Source organism: Setaria italica, chromosome VIII (assembly GCF_000263155.2).
Source record: "Setaria italica strain Yugu1 chromosome VIII, Setaria_italica_v2.0, whole genome shotgun sequence".
Classification (NCBI taxonomy): Eukaryota; Viridiplantae; Streptophyta; class Magnoliopsida; order Poales; family Poaceae; genus Setaria; species Setaria italica.
This window is the reverse complement of record NC_028457.1, coordinates 31,047,385-31,057,704: the sequence shown is the minus strand read 5'-3', so window position 1 is coordinate 31,057,704 and position 10,320 is coordinate 31,047,385. Positions and strand designations below refer to the sequence as shown.

Below are 10,320 nucleotides of genomic sequence, written 5' to 3'. Positions count from 1 at the left end.
AGAGAGAAAAAAAAATCTTCCATATCTGCATCAGGAAGGTTTTATCCCGTGGGCGGAAGCTTAGTTGTGGCATGGCATAGAAAGTTTCTTTGGTAAGCACTTAATTTGACGACGATTATGAGTTATGAACTCTTGCTCTCGTAGCTTGGCCCCATCTGAATCCCTCTCTTCAAGCTCTTGTACATTCTCATTCACTTCTTTATCCAATTCTTTTTCGCACTGAATTCCTATCCAAATTTCGCTCGTCCCATATACCGAGTGATTCAGCGAATCCACGGCGTTTTTTTCCCCCTCCCGTGCACCTCTCACAGTCACTCACGAGGAAGCTCAATCCTCTCGTCGATATCGTCGTCATCCTTGATACTTCGGCACGAGAACAGGATAGGCACCCGGCCTCGATGCGCGAGTCATTAGGATGGATCACACCCGCTTTGCGTATGCTCTCAGCGTCAGCTCTCTGTCAGCAAAAACAAAGAGGATATGATGCAAGGGCTTGGTCGATAGGGTCAGTCGCTGCTGCTGCCGCCGCCCGCGCTTTGGTTTGCATGTGCTCCCTTTGCGCGCGTTTTCTTCTTATTTCGTGCAATCGTACTGTGCAGGTGTGGAGCCAAAGAAATTACTGAGAAGGATGCTCTTGGTAAGGTTTTTTCTAGTAACACGTAAGCATGTTTGGGAGGGAAAAAAATAGGAGCAAAAAAATAAGGTCCCACCGAGATTTGAACTCGGGTTACTGGATTCAGAGTCCAATGTCCTAACCGCTAGACCATGGGACCGTTGATGTTCTGCATGGTTATCATATTTATTTATTCAATTATTTAAGAATACGTGGACGAGTCTTTGGTTCCACGAAGATAGTCACAAAATCTGACGATAAAAATTAACGTAAAAACTATTACGAGAGGCCTCTCTAAATAAGCTTAACAGGAGTACACCGATTGACTTATTGTTCTAGAAACCCCGAAAGCCCGTCCGTTGTTTTGTTTAAACAAGTTACTATCCATTAATAATTACTGTTTGGTATTGATTACTACTAGGTGCTCTGTACTTAGGACGTGATGATCGATGATGCTATAGATGCTAGTTTACCGCGCTGTTCCGATCCAAGCTGCAGGAAAACCATGTATAGGCGTGCAGCACGTAGCTTGTGCGCACGGATAACTTGTTGCTACTCGATTTACAGCCACCATGCATTTGGTTTTGCCGGACCATGTGAGCTCAGCTTTGCGAGATAATCTTACGGCTAACTGCTCGATTACTGCACATAGAATATGAAATCATCAGGCCTCCTCAGATCACTCCTGAAAAGTAACTCTGTACTTCATGAAGGTCAATAAAAGTAACATTTTAGTTTGTGAATGTTAGAACAACTAACTTTGTGGCCTGTGTCCATGTTAAGAAAAAGTAACTTTATGGTCCGTGCAGTGGTTGTATTAAGAATAGTACCTTCTTACTCTGTGCAAATTAATAAAAGGTAATATTTTAGTCCGTGAGTGTTCAAAAAGTAACTTTGTGATTAGTGTTCATATATATTAGGAAAACTAAATCTGTACTACGTGGAAGTTAATTAAGGAAAAGTAACATTGTAGTACATGAATGTTAGAAAACGTAATCTTATGGCCATGAAATGTAACCTATGAACAGGGAAAAATAATTTTAGTGTTCATCACAGTAAGTAACTTATCAAATAATACATATGGCTGAAATTAACATCTTACTAATTTATATGATAGGGGAATTAACCACACACCACTTTGATCAAAACATACCCGAGTGAGATCTTGTTTGAAGTTTTCTTTAAAACAAACATATTGGTGCATGCACTCATATTTCGATTTGGATATTCTGTTGTTAAACTATGAATTTTTTTTAGCTTTGGATAGATTCGCATGTGCTGATATCATCATCTATGTCGTTTTCTCCTCTCACGTATCTTTTTTCTTTCTGTATTGTGGTACGCACAGCTGCATGTCAGAAGAAAAGTGTAGGGGGCTCTCGGGTTAGCCCTCTCGCTAGCTGTAGACGCCCCCTAAAAATAACGGGTCCTTATCATTCCACTGTCAGTGCTCATTCCTGATTACTGTTATCTACAGTGTGTTCCATTGGGGGTTTGACGCCTGGTGACAAATTTACAATTCCAAATGCACGAGTATATATGCGTTAATTGTTCATTAATTACCTGATTAATTGCCGCAGTATTTCATTGGAGATCTCATGTCTGGTTACAATCCCAAAGGCACAACTGCACAAGCGGGAGCTTTGCATCAACTGTTCGTTATCGAGACGGGGCCAGGTGTGCCCGGGTGCGTGTGCTTGTGAAGACGAGGGAGCACCGTGCCCGCCGCCGCCACAGGACGACGAGGCAAAGTTTCCGGCCGGCCGGCGGCGACCCAGACGGCCAGACCCACCCACCCACACAGGGCCGGTCCGGTCAACTGCAGCCTTCGCTCCATTGCACCTGCACGCACGCAGCCCATATATGCGGGTCCGCGCCACGTGCAGAATCTGGCCGTCGTTTCTGCCCCGTGCGGAATTGTGGCGAGTGGCGACGCGTCAGGCTAATCCCAGTGGGAGTTTCATAGAGGTTTCATGCACATTAAATACGGTGACACATCAGCATATGTAATGACATGGCATGGTAGTTATGAAGTGAGAGAGGGAAGGAGTTTCATCAGGATGAAACTGTGTATACACTGTTTCCAAGACTATGAAACCTATTGAAACTTGCATTGGGGACTATAGAGTTTCATTTCATCTAACCATATCCAATCACATGCCTCGCAATTAAATATCATGAGCATCCTATGAAATCGTGAAATGAAACTGTGCACTGAGACTCCCTGTTTCATTCATGAGAATACACCTCATGGGATGATGTGGCATCTTTGGAAACGGTGCAATGAAACCTTGCACTGGGACTAGCCTCATTGCGTCAGGCTCAGGCTTGGGCAGGAGAGAACAGAGGACGTGGTACTTCAAATATGTAATTGATTTACTGAATGCTAACCGTAAAGCGCCTGTAGCTCAGTGGATAGAGCGTCTGTTTCCTAAGCAGAAGGCCGTAGGTTCGACCCCTACCTGGCGCGTTTTTACTTTTGGCACCCTTCTTTTTTTTAAATCCATTTAAACCTAAAAATAAACTGTTTGGCTATTCAAAGCCGTAGGTCAAGGACGACACGGTACGTGTCCGGTTATTGTGCAAATTTCGCTGATTCGCTGCTGGCCCTGCAGCTCCCTCAGTTGCACGGACGCAAAAAGTAGTCCATAACCATTATAAATCCAAGTTCAAACTTGATCCAATTTTAGATCCACGTAAAAGATAAATTAATGCCCCTTCAAATTTGTCTTTTCATATCTTTAGAAGAAGCTACGACGCTTTCCCCCCATCCCACATTTTGTCTCTTGTCGTCCCACATTTTGTTTCTTATATTTGTCAATCTTCACTAGATACCATATAGTTAGTAGTTAGTCTTAGAGTGTCAATCTTCACTTAATAAATATTAAAAATATATTTACTTTATTTTTTTCTCATACCTAATATTGATAAGTTTTTTTAACTAATACGAATCGTATATAACAAGTAAGCTATCCATCACATTCTAGCTCAAAAATATATATAAATAAAAATCCTCTCCGTTCTCCCCCATTCTAAAAAAACTCATTTTTCTCCCTCTCTGAAGCATAAAACAAAGCATAATAATAATAAATGAAGGGAGGATGAAGTAGCTAACTTTCACAACATTTTGGATGAGTGAAATCTCCACGGAAATGAGGAAAAAAATTCGGGCAGCACCACCCCTAGGGTTGCTTCATCACCATGGAGAGGAGGCCAAATGTCTCTGGTGGAGTGGAGTAGCTCGAGCTGGAGGAGGAAGAAGAGGTCTCTGTCTTACGATTTTATAGGTGAGGAGATTTTATCCCAGTTGGTAGTTTAGTCCCGGTTGGAAGCTCGGTGTTGTTGTGAAAATTCTAGCCATTACAATCAGGACTAAAAGGAGGGCTTTCGGTGGACAATGTAATGTTACTCAAGCGAAAGGCATGGAAAGCCTGGCTGTGTAATGGTTGACAAATACTTATGGAACTAAAAGGAGTATGATTCTACCCATCTTAGCAATTAGTCTATATCAGAAAAATCAATCAGACTGATCACATCCCTGAATTGCCATCTCAAAATCAAGGGAGTAAAACATTGTTTTTAAATAAGAGGAAGGCTGCACCCTAATAAGCACCCATGGCAAAATTCACCATCTTGCTATAAGTAGCAATTGAAACCTAATAAGTACCCATATACAAGATCACTAAAAACAAAAGGTATTCGAGGTGAAACCTGACCATATGTGCAACTCAAATACCTCAAAAACATTGGGTACCTTTATACGCACATGGCGAGAGAGGGGGCAATGACCCCCTACTACGAAAGATTTGCACTTTTGTGTTTTGAATATTGGAATGGAAAAATTATTCTAATAGCGTAGAACATCTCATGGGATTGTGCATGTTAGGAGTGTCCGGCATCAAACAAAAGAATGACCAGTGTTTTGCTTAGCCATTTCTAATCTCAGAAGCATTGATGCATTATTCAACAGGGAAGCCGGTTTATGAACCTCCAGAAAACCTGGCAATCTGGGAAATTTCCTAAAATGGTGTAAGACGCTCCATCATCTCATGGAGTTAAAATTAGGGAGCTCTAGACTATTGGAGCATGACATTGAGTTCCTTAGGAATCTGCCGAGCTGGAATTTTTTTTCTGTGTGGCTATGTTTCATGATGAAGTAGGGTATTTCCAATATCAGTAGTTTGGAATAGCTGTCAGAAGCCTTAGGTGCTTAGGACTTGATTGTATGAGAGCTTTTGAAAAGCTGCTACTGGCTTTTTTTTAAGCCAACATTAGCTTTTAGAAGATGTGTTTAAGCTTTCTGAGCTAAAAAAGCTACGAAAAACTCATAAAACTGAGCTTTATAGCTTTCCATATAAACTCAACTTTCCGAGCTTCCAACTTTTCGGAAGCTGCATGAGAAGTTTGCTGTTTGTTTGAGCTTTTGGCTTTTCACGCCCAGAAGCTTTCAGGAAGCTCAAACAAAGCCTTAGGCTTGCAGGAATACCGGAAGTAAGCTCGGTAATGTTTTCGAAGTAGGATCAAGTAAATGATGAAATTGGCCTTTTCTGGCCTGAATTTCTCCCAAGAATCAGCCAAGCCGAGTTGTTGGATTTTTCTATTGTTAATTGGGACTTATATATACAAGGAAGAAGCACTGCACGAGAAGAGCGAGAGAATTGTTTTGGTAGCGAAGGCAGGTTGCTCCTTACACGGCTTTGGTAGCGACTGCACGGCGGCGGGTAGCGGCTGCTGCTCCCTGGGAAGCTGGGACTCGCGTCCGCGGTGACGGTGATGGGGAGCTCACACGGTTTTTTCTGTTTTTGATCTTGCTTCGCCGCCGCCGTGTCCTTGGCGGCCCCAAAAGCTGCTGGTCTGGCTCGACGAGCTCTTTGGGAGCTTGAGCTGCGCCGCGTACTCTACCTTCCACTGTCGGGAGAAGAAGCTAGCAATTTTCATTGGTTCATGTGTTCATTGCAGCCACTGTACGCGTGCAGGTAACGTGTTCGTCAAAAATCTCCTAAAGCTTTTGTCTGGTTCGAAAATAAAGTCTAATTAGCTACCCGTGCTTGTTTAGGTTTCATTGGTGGAGATAAAATATTCTTTTGCATGTTCTTGATCATGTACGCTGCCAGCGAGGTGACAAGCTCTCTCTTTCTTTGTTTTCTTCTTGCAGGGATGCACTGGGTGGGCAAAGCTCATGCGGGCATGGACATGCACTGTGAAACTGCTGAGTGTCTGAACTTTTGTTCAATGTTTGAACCAACTTATAGAAATTGCTTATCGGTAGTTAACCTCAATGTTCAGTAGTTTCACGTCTGTGCATGCAGTCAATGGCTCGTGATTTGGTCGGATGACCAGTCTATGCGTGCTGCAGAATCTGGTCACCTGACAAGTGCAAGATGGACAGCTGAATTTATTTCTTTCTTTTGTTTTGCATAGGCGGCAGCGCTCTTGTGATGAGGAGGAGACCTCACCAATGGCGCCGGCACCAACCTCGACGACGTGCAGTGGGCCATTGGTAATTTGAGCTTGGATGGTGAGCTAGTAGGTTTGTTTTACAGAGTGGCAATTTGTTTCCTTGCTTGTCTGCTCTCCATGTTCAGTGCATGGATTTCTTTGCGATTGCGAGATCTTTTCGCATTGAATTGTTTATTCTTTCATTGAAATTGCAGGTTTTTCTAATTGGTTAATTCTCTAAAGGAATCGTTTTTAGTTTAGAAGGTATGCCCATGGGAATCTGTCAGATATAGGTATTTCTTAATGGTTGTCATGCCATAGGCATTTCTCAAATCTCAGACAGATTTTCATGATTCTTGTTACGTCAAAGAGGAACATGCATTGTTTCATTGTTCTAGCATGAGTTAATTACTCGCAGCATGGTGTCAATGTTTGACAGACAGCGCCATGAATAATGGCATCTCTGCATAAGAACTGTCCACTATTTTGCCTCCTGATTTAGTTATTTTAAGATAACTCTCTATTAATGGCTTATTTGTGGATGTTTGATGGTGCAGTGGTCACTAGGAGTGTGCATCAATGGAGGCACTCATAGATCTGGGCACTGCTATATATATTCTTAGGTGAGAGACATATATATTGCTGTTATAGCTTCTTAGTTCCATTTAAATGCAGTACATGCTATTAGTGGTTATATTAGTGTAGTTGCTAAAGAGGGGGCATTGAGATTGGTTCTATGCAAGAGAACTTCCAACAAAAAAAGTATATGCTGGTACTATTAAAGACTTACAATACATTCCTGGGTATAAAAATGTTTGCATCTCTATTTCTTTTCATTTCTTTTCAAGCTTTTAATATTGATGTATTCGTGCTGCATAATTTTTGAGAGATTAAGCAACAAAGTATCTAAGGAAAACAATTTTGGTTAAATTTTAAAATGCACCTGATGGTTTTTTACACAAAAATCAACCCGAGTTGTGTGGTATGTGACATATTTGTTAACTGGGTCACCTTTTAGGGTTTCTCTTAGGTTCTATCAGATCTCAGTTGTATAATTGCTTTGCCACTCGACTACTTAAGATGACTGATGATGCAACCATAGTTCAGCATTAAGCGTAAGCTATAGATGTTAACACTGGCTCGCTCACTTAAAATGTTTCAGGATGATGGCATCATTGATGAATTGGGTGTTGTGATGAGAGTAATTTTGAGGGAAGTGGCTTTGGAGCTACCACTATGACGAATCATCTAAGTGGTACGAATTTGTATTTTGCACTGACACCTGACTCTTTGCTGCCTGTCAGATTTTATTTCCTGTTCTCCCTAAATAATTCTGAGCTTGTGTCCTTGGAGTAGTTAGAGCTACTGATCACCTTTTAGGTGTATTGATTGATTGATTCCCAAATCTAACTTGCTTATTTTACTTTGTTGGTACTACTAGCTTATTTCTACTGAATTTGTATGATTACTACCGGTAGTGGCTCTTGTATTCATGATAGTTTTCTCCAGATGAAAACACGTGTCTGTGGCACGTGCCATGAAGAAGTAAAGATGGTGTGCTTTCGAAATGGCTTGTTCGAGGTATTGTCTGGTTGCTTAGACAAACTTTTGTGAAATATAGGTTGCAAGACATGCTGTCTTTTTCATGTTACCTTTTATCCCAGAGTGAAATACTGTGAAGCTCCTTTTAGTTTGAGTAGGTACTACTTTTCTTGATGGGCAAACTGCAAGGTAGGTAAATGACCTGTAGAAAAAACACCAAGGGCCATTGCATTTAAAATTTGGCATCAAGGGCATTGCATTTAAAATTTGACATCAAGTCTCTTGACGCAAAATAAAGTCTTGGTTGGAGAGGCGGATTTTCTCTTTTGATGGTCAGGTTTGATTATGTTTCCATCCTATCAGCTACAATCTGTGGCATCCATTATATAGAGTTAGTCTAATCTTTTGGTTTCATAGCCCTTTAACCAAATTCAGTGTGTTTATTATTCAGTATCATATTCTAAGGTATATGGAATTCAGATATGAATGGACAACTGCAGGTCTTCATCTGTCATTTTCCTTTACAATGTTTAGTTACTTACATCCCAAGGTGGCTTGGAATTTTTAAAAATCTCTAAGTTTCTAATCGTGCTGGCACTGTTTTCACATCAATGACAAAAAAAAAATTGCACCAGGTAAAAGACTGATGCCTTAATCATTAGGACAACCGTCATAATCATTTGGATTTTCACAGTTCTCAAAACTTGTTAGATAAGAACCTGACAATTTATAATTTTTTATACCAAAAATATTTTATCATGTCACTACCATCACTACCGATTCTAATGACTATGGTTCCTTGTTAACTTGCCTAACCCAATTTACTTTGGGATCAATTGGATAATGTGGTTTTCAATTCAAATCGTTAGTGGTTGATTGACTGAACTGGAACTGATCACTGATCAACCTTGGTGCCTGTGTTGTGTACTGAAGGAGTGAAGGTAGCACTGAGGGTGTTTCTTATTGTATCATTGTTTTATTTGACATCTAAATTCACGCATATTCAGGCTTTAGGACTGTATTCATGGCAGCAACGTATTGTGTCCAACTGCCCCTGCCTTGATCTGGTTCCTCTGTTCTCCTGCTGGCGCAGTGTCCCTGCCTGACGTTGCCAAGCAATGCACCTCGCCATCCATAATAGCTTACTCAATGTTCAATTAATTGATATTTGATCAGATTGGGCCAATTGAATTAGAGTAAAGGAAAGTAACATGATTATCTGATCAGCTAGCATGGAATCCCTTTTCTGATTCATTCAAGGTACACTCCCTAGAATTATTTCTTGTTGCATACTTTTATATGATAGTTCATGTACTTGTCACTGCCTAGATTAGTTCTGGAACTTGTTCAGTGCCCCGTTTTTCTACTTATGTTGTGATGATGCTTGTGTACTGTGGATCCTATCACATACTAGATTTTGATTGGCACATGAAAGAATATATTTTCTATCTTTATCTAGAGGCATATAGCAGATTTGATAAAGGTTCCATGGTTCACCTTTTGTCTTCTTTTATATGTCTCCTGTTGACAGACATATCGCTTCTGACTTGTGAAAATGGTGGATGAACTTTTGTTCTACATATGTGGTCCAGAAGGTCCATGGGCAGTCCTTGTTCTTGAGCAGAATCTCTTCTTATTCTGCTTATGAGCAACCCTGTATTCCACAATGCGTATTCTGCCTACAATGTGCCCGGGAGGTCATAGCATACCATGGGATGAATGCAACTGTTGGACTCTCCTCTGTCATGGCACCATCCCCTGTCTTTGCTTCTGCCCTGATGAAATCAAGCGCTCTATGAGGACGAAGTGACTCACTGTTTGACCTTTTCCTGCTTGATTTTTGTGATGACTACTGGGAACTGTTGTTATTTTAGTTTTTTTATGAAAAGCCCTGGTAAGTTTTGAGAGGGAATTGTTGAGTAATCTCTGCATGGGAATTATAAATACTAAACAATGCTTAGATAAAGTGAGAGATAGTGTCATGAGACATCAGACTAATAATCAACAATTCACCGTGTCTGCACACATCCTGTTACTTGCTTTGGGTAGATTTTATGCAGCATTGATACAACCCTACTGATCATTAAATTTGTGCCTTTTCTTTTGTTTTCTTCTGTAGTATAACTGATTTGGTTCAGTCCATAAGCAAAACAAATTTGATTGTCTTAGGATGCTGTATCAGATTGTTGCCCTGTTGCCATCCCGTACCGAACCGATACGGTTCCTCGGTCATTTGCGAAATTCGGTTACCAGAAAATGCGAACCGATCGGTTACTTCAAATTCTCGGAACCGACAACTTCGATCTCAGTTAGTTCGGTTCGGTCTTCGGTTCCGACCGAACTAACCGAGCTCCAGTAAACGCAGAGTAAATCCAAGATGTTTCACTGCCTTTTATTTTCGCAGATATCAGGATCAAAATTGAATTAAAAAAGCACAAAAGAGCATGCCGTCCCAGCGAGTAAACAGAAGCAAAGAGATTCCAAATACATAAAAACGAATCTATCAAATCATGGACTGTACAGATCAATTCAACGTTTCACGGCGTTTGGTTCCCTTTGCTTATTTTTAGCACGTGTCACATCGAATGTTTAGGTACTCATTAGAAGTATTAAATGTAGACTATTTACAAAACCCATTACATAAGTAGAGGCTAAACGGCGAGACGAATCTATTAAGCCTAATTAATCCATCATTAGCAAATATTTACTGTAGCAGTAAGGCACCC

General features: G+C 40.9%; 2 non-coding genes across 2 annotated transcripts; one reads left to right on the top strand and one right to left on the bottom strand.

The window, feature by feature from the left end:
- Positions 1 to 701: 701 nt before the first annotated feature.
- TRNAQ-CUG lies at positions 702 to 773 on the bottom strand. Its single transcript has one exon. It is a non-coding gene; the product is annotated as a tRNA-Gln (tRNA).
- Positions 774 to 3,010: 2,237 nt separating this feature from the next.
- TRNAR-CCU lies at positions 3,011 to 3,083 on the top strand. Its single transcript has one exon. It is a non-coding gene; the product is annotated as a tRNA-Arg (tRNA).
- Positions 3,084 to 10,320: the final 7,237 nt, after the last annotated feature.